This window comes from Pristiophorus japonicus, chromosome 3 (genome assembly GCF_044704955.1).
Source record: "Pristiophorus japonicus isolate sPriJap1 chromosome 3, sPriJap1.hap1, whole genome shotgun sequence".
Taxonomy (NCBI): Eukaryota; Metazoa; Chordata; class Chondrichthyes; family Pristiophoridae; genus Pristiophorus; species Pristiophorus japonicus.
The window spans coordinates 174,845,085-174,859,243 of record NC_091979.1 but is presented as its reverse complement, the minus strand read 5'-3'; the positions used below and the strand labels follow the sequence as shown (position 1 = coordinate 174,859,243).

The 14,159-nt window shown below is 45.1% G+C and overlaps 1 long non-coding RNA gene across 1 annotated transcript; it reads right to left on the bottom strand.

Moving 5' to 3' along the window:
* Window positions 1-7,432: 7,432 nt before the first annotated feature.
* On the bottom strand, window positions 7,433-13,193 carry LOC139259414 (uncharacterized). Its single transcript, XR_011592566.1, has 3 exons — window positions 13,054-13,193; window positions 8,216-8,387; window positions 7,433-7,913 (listed from the first exon to the last, which is right to left on the bottom strand). It is a non-coding gene; the product is annotated as an uncharacterized lncRNA (long non-coding RNA).
* Window positions 13,194-14,159: the final 966 nt, after the last annotated feature.

Here is a 14,159-nt window from a genome sequence, read left to right as displayed (position 1 = left end):
CTAGAATAATTCTGGAATAGTGAGCAATTTTGGCAGAAGAGAGTAGGACCCGATAATGCTTTACGTGGTCCAGCCAGATCTGGCGGTGATTGGCGAAACCAGTTGTCCGTCGTATCCGTTCAAGTCTGCGTCTCTTGGACTTAAGGAAGCATAGATCAGGGCTGTACCAGAGGGAACGGCCAGGGTGAGAGAGAGTAATTGTTTTAACAGGAACCAGGGCCATGAAAAATGGTGGTCAGGGTGTGATTGGGCAGATAGGTAGCTGCAGAAATGTCATGGTGAATGGAGGGCTTAAGGCTGAACAATTAGGAGTTGATATGTGCAGTTGTAAGAGAGTCGGGAGAAAGTTTTTTCCAAGGACGGACACAGAAAGAAGTCGGGTTGGGGGGAGTGTGAAAGGGGGATGTGGGTGGAGAGCGATACGAGGAAGTGGTCAGAGATGGCCTTGTTTGTGATTGACACGATGGGAGTAGCAAGGCCACGCGAGATGGCAAGGTCATGGGGGTGGCCGTGAATATGGGGTTGGTGAGTTTTCGTGGGAGGAGAGATTAAGGGAGGACAGGAGGCAAGTGAACTCAGAGGAGAGACTGTAGCCCTGCAAATGTTTCCTTTTCAAGTATATATCCAATTCCCTTTTGAAAGTTACTATTGAATCTGCTTCCACCAACCTTTCAGGCAATGCACTGAGATCCTTAACAACCCGCTGCATAAAGAAAATTCTCCTCATCTTTCCTCGGGTTCTTTATCCAGTTATCTTACAACTCTGTCCTCTGGTTACCGACCCTCCCACCTTATTCTTCACATGGGAACCAAGATAGTTTGCAGGTTATAAGACTGTGGGGACAACACTGTTGAGGGTAATCTTGTCCTCTTCCAACATTTTCCAGCATGAATCATCAGCATGACCCCAGAGTAATTTGCCCCTTCCGACCAGAAAGGCACTGAGGCTGACTGCAATATCCGAACTGCAATGGTAAATGAAATCAGTACAAGCCTGCAATTAAACCCTGGGATGTTTTTTTCTAAGTTCATTAGCCCAAGGAGAAATCAAAGGAGCTGTACGAACGAATTATATTAGCTGAACTCTATTAAGTGCTCCCTTCAATAAGAAAAGCTATGCAAGGATTTTTTAATCTCTTTTTGTATTAGCAATTTGAGTCCTTGCCCTCAAATTTAAGAGGCTTCTTACAGGTATGTAATTAGCAGCGGATCACAGGGAAACCTATAATTTCTTTTGAACCTATTTTTCCTTCGTTGTGTATTTCTCCCTCTTAGAGGAATTAAGTCTCTCTATTCCTGTTCCAACGCTGCCCCCCCGCTGCCCTCCCCGCCCCCCACAATACCACTCCTCATTTTTTCTATCTGCAAATTAGTCACAATAGCCCACTCACCTAAAAGCACCCTTTTAGTTTTTTGTCCACACTACAATTTCCTGCCGTGAAAATTCTTCACCATTTTTACCACACAAAATGGTAAATACACATTCTTACTCCCAGCACTTTCAGGCAGGGAAATGGTTGCTACGGTGAACTTTAAGCCGCATTTTCAGGAGCTCTGTTTTACCACAGTAAAATTTACTGACATCCTCATTACCTTTCTGGTGATCTCACGTTAAATTAAGCTAGTGAGTTACCTCAGGCTATTGGTAACCTTGCCCCATGTGAATGGAGTTTAACTGACAGTGTAGCTGATGGTAATCCAGTTATCCATTTAGGAAAATAGTGCAAGGTATGCTAATGAAGTGAAAATAATTCATTTATTGACAGATACTGAATGAGCAGAAATTTCCTCCAACTAAATATCGGGAAGAACAAAGTCATTGTTTTCGGTCAAAACCACAAACTTCGTTCCCTTGCCATCGACTCCATCTGCCTCTCTGGCAACTGTCTGAGTCTGAACCAGATGGTTTGCAAACTTGGTGTCATATTGGACCCCGAGCTGAGCTTCTGACCAGATATCCACTAAGACCGCCTATTTCCACCTCCGAAACATTGCTCGACTCTGCCCTGCCGCAGCTCATCTGCTACTGAAACCCTCATCTATGCCTTTGTTACCTCTAGACTTGACCATTCCAATGCACGCCTGGCCGGCCTCCCATCTTCAACTCTCCATAAACTTAAGCTCATCCAAAACTTTGCTTCACGTATCCTAACTCGCACCAAGTCCCGTTCACCTGTCACCCCTTTGCTTGCTGACCTACATTGGCTCCTGGTTAAGCAACCCCTCGATTTTAAAATTCTCATCCTGTTTTCAAATCCCTCCATGGCCTTGCCCCTCTCTGTCTTTGCAACCTGCTCCAGCCCAACAACCCTCTGAGATCTCTACTCTTCTCCAAGTCTGGCCTCTTGAGCATCCCTGATTTTAATCGCTCCACCATCGGCAGTCGTGCCTTCAGCTGCAAAGGCCCTAAGCTCTGAAATTCCCTCCCTAAACCCCTCCGCCGCCTCTTTTTCCTCCTTTAAGATGCTCCTTAAAACCTACTTATTTGACTAAACTTTTGGTCATCTGCCCTAATATCTCGTTATGTGGCTCAGTGTCAAATTTTGTTTGATAACGCTCCTGTGAAGCATCTTGTGTCATTTTACTAAGTTAAAGGCGCTATATAAATGTAGTTGTTTTTGTCGATTATATTAAAGGGGCATTGTCACTATGCAAACCAGTGCCAAGAGTAAATTACAGTAAATTCTTGCAAATTACAACCAATGCATCCACTATCCCTGCCGTTACTTCTCTTAAGACTCCTTAAGACTTCTCCTAGCAGTACGTGGAAAGCGTGGTCACACAAAGGTGCCCGAACTTGCTGCCGACCGGTTTTTAGCCAAATATGGTGAAATAACAGCAAAAACCCAATTGCAATGTCAGCGAATTTCTTTTGCATCCTCGGTGCAATTATACCATACCCTCTAATCCTGCTTTACCTGAAGACAACACGGTCTGGATTCCCCTCCCCCACCCATCTGCAATGCCATGGGAGATTGAGAAGGATAATATAAAAGGCTTGAATTACCCTCTTGCAAGATATTTGACCCTTAGAAGGTTTCAGGGTCGTGGCCTGTTGCATAAAGGTCAGGTCCATTTGGTGATCATGTTTCTAATACACCAGAAACCCCTGGAGCCAATTGTTCCCTGCAAGGCATTTCCTTCGAGTGTAGGTTCTCTGGAGCAACAAGGCCATTAATTTACTGCATTTGTAATGGATGATTCATTGTTCACTGGGGAGTAGTTGCTGAAGTCATATTGAGGGCAGTGCAGATTATTACTGTTACTGATTGAAGCGGCGATCACATTATGCTGCCTCGTTGAAGCACATTAAATCTTGAGGATTGAGAGCACCGACAATCGGCAAGAGGATTCCCATATATGTCTTTGTGATTCCCATATATGACATATATACCTTTCACAGCGAGGAGGTTTCTTCAAACTACTTAAAAAACTAGGATGATAGCTGATAAAAATGGTTCAGAGAAATCTGTTCCCTATTGCTAGGAATATGTTTGCTAAAAAGGAAGGGATCCCTTAGGTATCAGTGTATTCTCTGTATTGTGTTAGTTCCTGGTCAAACCAAATCAGATTTTAAAAAAAATCTGAAATGGTGGAAATACACAATCCAAAATACCTGAAAAATGAACTGTGCACAATGTCAATTGAGTTGACATATCAGTGCACAATCTTCATATACAAGATGAATAGAGTACAAAATAGAGAGTTCCATGGATGAATAGAGATAAAAACAAAATTGATATTCAGAAGGGAGTATAAGGGTAAGGAAGTATTTGTGATTGTATAGGGCTCTGGTGTGACCACACTTGGAGTACTGTGCACAGTTTTGGTCTCTATACCTAAGGAAGGATATACTTGCCTTAGAGGGGGTGCAGCAAAAATTCACTAGATTGATTCCTGTGATGAGAGAGTTGCCCTATGAGGAGAAGTTGAGTAGAATGGGCCTATACTCTCTGGAGTTCAGAAGAATGAGGGGTGATCTTATTGTAACATTTAAGATTCTGAGAGGGCTTGACAGGGTAGATGTTGAGAGGCTGTTTCCCCTGGCTGGAGAATCTAGAACCAGGGGTCACAGTCTCAGGATAAGGGGTCGGCCATTTAGGACTGAAAAAATGAGAAATGTCTTCACTCAGAGGGTTGTGAATCTTCAGAATTCACTATCCCAGAGGGTTGTGGATGCTCATTCGCTGAGTATGTTCAAGGCTGAGATCGAAAGATTTTGGACTGTAAGGGAATCAAGGGATATGGAGATTGGGTGGGAAAGTGAAGTTGATAATCAGCCTGCTCCGAATTCTTATGTTCTTATGTTCTAAATGATCAAACTAGGACTGACAACAATACTAAAGAACATCATATCATGAGGGTAATAGCTAGCAAGTGCAGAGCTGAATATGAAATAAAAGTCTAGCAGGTTAAATGAAGGGAAATAATAAGGGCTTTTATAAGCATTTGAAAGGAAACAAATAGTGAAAGAGAGGATAGGACCACGCGAGGATGAAGGGGAGGTATGGCAGAGGCAGTGAGGTTAGTTTAACATTTCTCCAGAAAAGAATATGTTGATCTGAATGTCCTCCCTCTGGGTCTGAACTGCGGCTCTAATGGTTATTCAATATTTTATGTGTGTTCGGTTTTAATGGGATACCTGTTGGTGCCTGATATTCTTTAAGTGTCTCTTTATTCTGCATCAATAACTAGTCGAAGGTTTTCTATTAAAAAAATCAAAATTTTACAGTTTATCTGATGAAATGCAAATGAGAGTATTTGATTTGATTTATACCGAGGCCGCCAGTTATTGCCATCTGTTGTGATCCCTACAGTGTGGCACAGTGAGCTGGGGCTGTAGTCTGTTCTCAGCTCTTGCCATACTGGAGGGGGAAGTTGGCCATCTCCAGCTTCACACCACATGCTTTTCTTTTCTAATGACTTGCCAATTTGCTATGAGTCCATTTTGCACTAATGACAAAGACCAATTTTACCCTCCATTATGGCAAAACCTGACAGAAGGTGATGTTTGTGGGATCTTGCTGTTGCGCACATTGGCTGCCACATTTCCTACATTACAATATTGTAAAATCATGAATCCACCCCACCCCCCTCACACTCCCCCATGGCCAATTCACCTCTGCTCTAGACCCCGACTGTCTACTTGCCCAACAGCCTTTCAATCTGGCTGGCTGGAGAGGGGGGAAACAGATTTTTTTAAAATAGATATATTTTTATTCGTTCATGGGATGTGGGCATCGCTGGCAAAGCCAGCATTTATTGCCCATCCCTAATTGCCCATGAGAAGGTGGCGATGAGCCACCTTCTTGAACCGCTATAGTTCATGTGGTGAAGGGTATTCCCTCAGTGCTGTTAGGGAGGGAGTTCATGGATTTTGACCCAGCGACGATGAAGGAACGTTGATATATTTCCAAGTCAGGATGGTGTGTGACTTGGAGGGGAACTTGGAGGTGATGATGCTCTTTTGCACCTGCTGCCCTTGTCCTTCTAGGTGGTAGAGGTTGAGGGTTTGGGAGGTGCTGTTGAAGAAGCTTTGGTGAGTTGCTGCAGTGCATCTTTTAGATGGTACACAGTGCAGCCACGGTACGCCGGTGGTGGAGGGAGTGGATGTTTAAGGTGGTGGATGGGCTGCCAATCAAGCGAACTGCTTTGTCCTGGATGATGTCGAGCTTCTTGAGTGTTGTTGGAGCTGCACTCATCCAGGTAAGTGGAGAGTATTCCATCAAACTCCTGACTTGTGCCTTGTAGATGGTGGAAAGGCTTTGGGGAGTCAAGAGTGAAGACACCTGCCACAGAATACCCAGCCTCTGACCTGCTCTTGTTGCCGCATTATTTATGTGGCTGGTCCAGTTAAGATTCTTGTCAATGGTATCCCCCAGGATGTTGATAGTGGGGTTTTTTGCGATGGTAATGCTGTTGAATGTGAAGGAGTAGTGGTTAGACTCTCGCTTGTTGGAGATGGCTATTGCCTGTCACTTGTGTGGTCCAAATGTTACTTGCCACTTATCAGCCCAAGCCTGAATCTTCTCCAGGTCTGCTTCATTAGCTGAGGAGTTGCAAATGGAACCGAACACAGTGCAATCAGCGAACATCCCCACTTCTGACCTTATGATGGAACGAAGGTTATTAATCTAGCAGTTGAAGATGCTTGGGCCTAAGAAACTACCCTCAGGAACTCGTGCAACTCTTGTCCTGGAGTTGAGATGATTGTCCTCCATCAACCACAGCTAGGTAGACTCCAGCCATTGGAGAGTTTTCCCCCCTTTCCCATTTACTTTAATTTTACTAGGGCTCCTTGATGCCACACTCAGTCACATGATGTCAAGGGCAGTCACTATCACTTCACCTCTGGAATTCAGCTCTTTTGTCCATGTCCCTCAAGAAATAAACCCTAATGCTTGGTTTGATTTTTCATGATTTAACTTGTGTTGCTACATTTAGTGATTTGTGTATTTGTACGTGAGATCCATTTGCTCCTCCACCCCATTTTCCAACTAATATGTGACCTCCTTAATTATTTTACCAAAATGTAATAAGAACATAAGAACAGAAGAAATAGGAACAGGAGTAGGCCATATGGCCCCTCGAGCCTGCTCTGCCATTCAATAAGATCATGGTTGATCTGATCATGGACTCAGCTCCACTTCCCTGCCCGCTCCCCATAACCCCTTATCCCCTTATCGTTTAAGAAACTGTCTATTTCTGTCTTAAATTTATTCAATGTCCCAGCTTCCACAGCTCTCTGAGGCAGCGAATTTCACAGATTTACAACTCACTGAGAAAATAAATTTCTCCTCATTTCTGTTTTAAATGGACGGCCTCTTATTCTAAGATCATGCCCTCTTGTTCTTGTCTCCCCCATCAGTGGAAACATCCTCTCTGCATCCACCTTGTCAAGCCCCCTCATAATCTTGTACGTTTCGATAAGATCACCTCTCATTCTTCTGAATTCCAATGACTAGAGGCCCAACCTACTCAACCTTTCCTCGTAAGTCAACCCCCTCATCTCCAGAATAAATCTCGTGAACCTTCTCTGAACTGTCTCCAAAGCAAGTGTATCCTTTCATAAATATGGAAACCAAAACTGTATGCAGTATTCCAGGTGTGGCCTCACCAATACCCTGTATAACTGTGGCAAGACTTCCCTGCTTTTATATTCCATCCCCTTTGCAATAAAGACCAGGATTCCATTGGCCTTCTTGATCACTTGCTGTACCTGCATACTATTCTTTTGTGTTTCATGCACAAGTACCCCCAGGTCCTGCTGTACTTCACACTTATTCATTTGCAATCACACACTGACCCCGAGGGCTAGACTTTCCATTGACATCGATATCGCCCAAAAATAAGCAATTTTTTCAGAGTTCGCCAGAATATCGCCCATTTTAAAAACCGCTAGTTTTGCATTTTTAATTTAGGCGATGTGAAATGGGCCTTAGCGATTTATTCCATCATGCAAAACCAGCATAGCAACAGCTGGTTTTTAATTTTAGGTGATTACATTTTCCCATGATTCATGAGATCATACTCAGAAGACTTGAAAGAGAGAGAGAGAGAGAGGAGAGAAGCAGAGAAAGAAGTGAGAGAAGCAGATTAAAAAAACATCAAATGGATTACGTGCAGACAGGAGTGAGTGATGTTGGAGAGGTGGTGGAGGTAGATGAGGGGAATGATGTGGCAGAGATGGATGGGAGAAGGAGAGTGAAGAGATTTTCGGAGGAAGCAAATTCTTCCCTGGTCTATGAGGTGAAAACTCGTCGGGCCCAATTTACTCGGGGTGGTCGTGGAAACCCCCCTGCAATGTGTCTACCAGAGGATATGGGTGGAGATCGCCGAAGTAGTTTTATCGGCGGCCGACGATGTCCATGAGCCAAACCAATGCCGCAAGCGATGGAACGACCTGGTTGGTTCTAGAAGAGTAAGTATTAAATTATTAAATTTATAATTGTAATGATGCAATGACATTAATTCAAATACAGATCTGCTGGATTGTAATTAAACTAGTAATCTCGGTGTCATGTGTTAGTTCCCAACCACGATCTTATTAAATTTATTCTCCAACCGTAGATATAACCATGCATTCAATTGCATACAAAGCGTATTAGCATATAATGTTAACGATGAATAGCATGGGCGACGACTAATTTGGATTATCTGTGTGTTGTGTAATAGTAATAGTATCTAGTAATATCTGTAATATCTGCAATAGTACCTAGGCAATTCGCTTATGCCATGCTCTTGTCACCTTTGCAAACGAAGATTTCCAAAAACCGAGTGGACCGGAGGTGGACCTGCAGAACTGTGCCAGCTCACAGATTTGGAGGAGCGGGTCTTGGCATGCATGGGGGTGCATAATCGTTCGTCCACCTGTGGTGGTGCTGAACCTGTTGTGAAACCACATGAATAAAGTATAAATCATTGGTGATTTGAAGTAATAGCACATTTAGCAAGTTGGTCGTACCGCCGGTAAAGGTTACACAGTCAGATAGGGGATGGATGATCAACAGGAAGAGCAGTGCAAGGAAGGTAGTGCAGGGGTCCCCTGCGGCCATCCCTCTGCAAAACAGATACACTGCTTTGAGTACTGTTGACGGGGATGACTCATCAGGGGAGGTCAGCAGCAACCAAGTTCATGGCACCATGGCTGGCTCTGCTGCACAGGAGGGCAGGAAAAAGAGTGGGAGAGCTACAGTGATAGGGGATTCAATTGTAAGGGGAATTGATAGGCGTTTCTGCGGCCGCAACTGAGACTCCAGGATGGCATGTTGCCTCCCTGGTGCAAGGGTCAAGGATGTCTTGGAGCGGGTGCAGGGCATTCTGAAAAGGGAGGGTTAACAGCCAGTTGTTGTGGTGCACATAGGTACCAATGATTTCGGTAAAAAATGGGATGAGGTCCTACGAGACGAATTTATGGAGCTAGGAGCTCATTTAAAAAGTAGAACCTCAAAAGTAGTAATCTCAGGATTGCTACCAGAGCCACGTGCTAGTCAGAGTAGGAATCGCAGGATAGCTCAGATGAATACGTGGCTTGAGGAGTGGCGCACAAGGGAGGGATTCAAATGCGTGGGACATTGGAACTGGTTCTGGGGGAGGTGGGACCAGTAAAAACAGGATGGTCTTTACCTGGGCAGGACCGGAACCAATGTTCGAGAGGGAGTGTTTGCTAGTGCAGTTGGGGAGGAGTTAAACTAATATGGCAGGGGGATGATAACCTATGCAGGGAGAATAAGGGAAGTAGAATGGGGGCAGAAGCAAAAGCTAGAAAGAAGAAAAGTAAAATTGGAGGGCAGAGAAACCTAAGGCAAAAAGCAAAAAGGGCCACATTACAACAAAATTCTAAAGGGCCAAAGTGTGTTAGAAAGACAAGCCTGAAGGCTCTGTGCCTCAGTGCGAGGAGTATTCGGAATAAGGTGGACGAATTAACTGTGCAGATAGCAGTTAACGGGTATGATATAATTGGTATCACGGAGACAGGGCTCCAGAGTGACCAAGGCTGGGAACTCAACATCTAGGAGTATTCAACATTTAGGAAGGATAGACAAAAAGGAAAAGGAGGTGGGGTAGCAGTGCTGGTTAAAGAGGAAATTAATGCAATAGTAAGAAAGGACATTAGCTTGGATGATGTGGAATCTGTATTGGTGGAGCTAGGGAATACCAAAGGGCAGAAAACGCTAGTGGGAGTTGTGTACAGACCACCAAACAGTAGTAGTAAAGTTGAGGACAGCATCAAACAAGACATTAGGGATGCATGCAATAAAGGTACAGCAGTTATCATGGGGGACTTTAATTTACATATTGATTGGGTGAACCAACCTAACCAGAATGCGGTGGAGGAGGATTTCCTGGAGTATATTAGGGATGGTTTTCGAGACCAATATGTCAAGGAACCAATGAGAGAGCTGGAGATCCTAGACTGGGTGATGTGTAATGAGAAAGGACTAATTAGCAATCTTGTTGTGCAAGGCCCCTTGGGGAAGAGTGACCATAACATGGTAGAATTCTTTATTAAGATGGAGAGTGACACAGTTAATTCAGAAACTAGGGTCCTGAACTTAAGGAAAGGTAACTTCGATGGTATGAGACGTGAATTGGCTAGAATAGACTGGCGAGTGATACTTAAAGGGTTGACGGTGGAAAGGCAATTGCAAACATTTAAAGATCATGTGGATGAACTTCAGCAATTGTACATCCCTGTCTGGAGTAAAAATAAAACAGGGAAGGTGGCTCAACCGTGGCTAATAAAGAAAATTAAGGATAATGTTAAATCCAAGAAAGAGGCATATAAATTGGCCAGAAAAAGCAACAAACCTGAGGACTTGGAGAAATTTAGAATTCAGCAGAGGAGGAAAAGGGTTTAATTAAGAGGGGGAAAATAGAGTATGAGAAGAAGTTGGCCGGGAACATAAAAACTGACTGCAAAATCTTCTATAGATATGTGAAGAGAAAAAGATTAGTGAAGACAAACGTAGGTCCCTTGCAGTCAGATTCAGGTGAATTTATAATGGGGAATAAAGAAATGGCTGACCAATTGAACAAATACTTTGGTTCTGTCTTCACGAAGGAAGACACAAATAACCTTCCGGATGTACTAGGGCACCGAGGGTCTAGTGAGAAGGAGGAACTGAAGGATATCCTTATTAGGAGGGAAATTGCATTAGGGAAATTGATGAGATTGAAGGCCGATAAATCCCCAGGGCCTGATAGTCTGCATCCCAGAGTACTTAAGGAACTGGCCCTAGAAATAGTGGATGCATTGGTGATCATTTTCCAACAGTCTATCGACCCAGGATCAGTTCCTATGGACTGGAGGGTAGCTAATGTAACACCACTTTTTAAAAAGGGAGGGAGAGAGAAAGCGGGTAATTATAGATTGGTTAGCCTGACATCAGTAGTGGGGAAAATGTTGGAATCAATTATTAAGGATGAAATAGCAGCCATTTGGAAAGGAAGTGACAGAATCGGTCCAAGTCAGCATGGATTTATGAAGGGGAAATCATGCTTGACCAATCTTCTGGAATTTTTTGAGGATGTAACTGGTAGAGTGGACTAGGAAGAACCAGTGGATGTGGTGTATTTGGACTTTCAAAAGGCTTTTGACAAGGTTCCACACAAGAGACTGGTGTCCAAAATCAAAGCACATGGTATTGGGGGTAACATACGGACGTGGATAGAGAACTGGTTGGCAGACAGGAAGCAGAGAGTTGGATAAACGGGTCCTTTTCAGAATGGCAGGCAGTGACTAGTGGGGTGCCGCAGGGCTCAGTGCTGGGACCCCAGCTCTTTACAATATACATCAATGATTTGGATGTCGGAATTGAGTATAATAGCTCCAAGTTTGCAGATGACACTAAACTGCGTGGTGATGTGATCTGTGAGGGGGACGCTAGGAGGCTGCAGGGTGACTTGGACAGGTTAGGTGAGTGGGCAAATGCATGGCAGATGCAGTACAATGTGGATAAATGTGAGGTTATGCACTTTGGGCGCAAAAACGCGAAGACAGAAAATTATCTGAATGGCGGAAGATTAGGAAAAGGGGAGGTGCAATGAGACCTGGGTGTCATGGTTCATCAGTTATTGAAAGTTGGCATAAGAAGGCAAATGGTATGTTGGCCTCCATAGCTAGGGGATTTGAGTATAGGAGCAGGGAGGTCTTACTGCAGTTGTACAGGCCTTGGTGAGGCCTCACCTAGAATATTGTGTTCAGTTTTGGTCTCCTAATCTGAGGAAAGACGTTCTTGCTATTGAGGGAGTGCAGCGAAGGTTCACCAGACTGATTCCCGGGATGGCAGGACTGGCATATGAGGGGATACTGGATCAACTGGGCCTTTATACATTGGAGTTTAGAAGGATGAGAGGGGATCTCATAGAAACATATAAGATTCTGACGGGACGGGACAAGTTAGATGCGGGTCGAATGTTCCCGATGTTGTGGAAGTCCAGAACCAGGGGACACAGTATTAGGATAAGGGGTAGGCTATTTAGGACTGCGATGAAGAGAAACTTCTTCAATCAGAGAGTTGTTAACCTGTGGAATTCCCTGCTGCAGAGAGTCGTTGATGCCAGTTCATTGGATGTATTCAAGAGGGAGTTATATATGGCCCTTATGGCTAAAGGGATCAAGGGGTATGGAGAGAAAGCAGGAAAGGGGTACTGAGGGAATGATCAGCCATGATCTTATTGAATGGTGGTGCAGGCTCGAAGAGCCGAATGGCCCACTCCTGCACCTATTTTCAATGTTTCTATATTTCTATGTAATGCCATTTCAGTAACTAGGGCAGAAATTCAGGCTCTCAGAAAGACCCGATATTGCTTGTTTGTGGCGGCCATGCGGCAGAAACTTGTGGCCAACGCTTCGTGGTCAACTGGCCGATCCGACACAAATTCAGGTCGGGATTTTTCGTCCTGGACTCGATTCTGCCCCGATGCTGATGATCAACACAAGCGCGTCATCAGAATGCGCACCACCGCTCTCGCTCACCTGAAAAAGACACCGAGCAAAATTTAGCTCAGAAAATCGATGCCCCGCCGCACGGTATCCCCGACAGCTTTTTCTGTTGGTGCACCTGATGCGGCCCAGCAGCGCAACGGTCCTTCAAGGGAAGGGCCCACTGCCGCAGACTCCATCTATTTATTTTTGATCGGCTGGCAAGATAGTGCCCGTGGGTTCGGCCGGCCCACCGACGTGCAGTCTGGCACATCCTCTTGGGTGCAGGCTGCTGGCCCATTTGAAACCCTCCCCAGTGGCCCAGTGGCCCAAGATTTAAAATGACTTATTCTCTCCCCTTTAATGGAGGGGAGAGATTGTGGTGACGCACATGCGCTGTGAGGTCACCACTACTACTCCACCGGTGATTGACAGCGGCAAAGTGCTGAAAGTCAACAGAGAGGCCACCTCAATGATCACGGCAGAAAAATCTTTCAAAAAAGGGTTGGTCCGCCAGCTTTCTTGCTGAAGTGAGTTTCGGGCCAACTGTCTCCTTTAACACGTATACTATCCTCTAGAGTTACTGGGGCCGAAATTCAGCCCCGCCGGCAACCTGGCACACCTACCTTCTTCAAAGAGTTTTTACCGCTGTTTCAGATGAGGTCGCCTCTTTCGCGAAATTCTGCTCTTTGTCGTTTGTTTTTTTAATCGGTCATGAAGTTGATCATAAACGGGGCGGAAGTGCGGCAGTAAGTGCTGGGGAGGGGCGGAAGTGGAGGCGGGATAGATTCTCCGCCGCTGTCACTCAGCAGCAGAGCGGTGGTGACGTCAATGTGCATCTGCGTTACCATGTATCTCCCCTCCTTTAAAGGAGAGAGTATCAGTGATTATTTAGCATCAGTCACTCGGCCACCAGGAAGGGTTTTGGCTGGGCCAGCGTCCTGGCACCCAAGAGGGGGTGCCGGGCTGCCTGTTAGCGGCCCGGCCGAACCAGGGGATACAATAGTACAGCCAACATGGAAGTCGGCCAGCAAAAAAAATAAAATGGCAGTCACGGCATTAGGCTATTGTCTTTAATGGCCGCCGCACCGCCAGGGCTGACAGAGGGAATGAAAGGTGCACCGACAGAAAAAGCTGTTGGGGACATAAGATTTTTCGGTCTGAATTTCGAGGGAGGTGGGGGTCTGGATGGTGCACGCACTGATGATGCACACCCATGAAACTATGGAAAATTATGCTTCCTCATAACTAATCCTCCTTTTCACATCCCACATAACCCTCATCTGATTTACAAGCTGCAGATGGTGTAGGCAGCACCTATTGCTTTCCCCCACTCCTCTCAACACAACCCGGCCATTGTGGCTTTCCCCTTTCAGATTCCTGACAACTGCAACCTGGTCAGGCAGTGGTAGAAATGTAAGAGGTGCAAGAGCAGGAAGTCAGTGATGAAAAGGAAACGCAGTCACTCGATTTCACACTCACAGCCATTAACTCAGATACTGAAACTGCGCGTAATTTAGACGAGAGCTTAGGCTGCACATGAGATCTGCTGGAGAGGACTCAGAAGTGAACTTTGATGGGGCAGGCTACAGGAGAAGGCTGTTGTTTATGCATAATGAAATGCTTGGTGCTTTGGCAGGCCTGCACTCAATGTCAAGGAACATGACATTGGCACCAACTTGGCACAGGGCTTTGCACAGAGCTTGGAACCCATCCTTTCCAGCATAGCCAA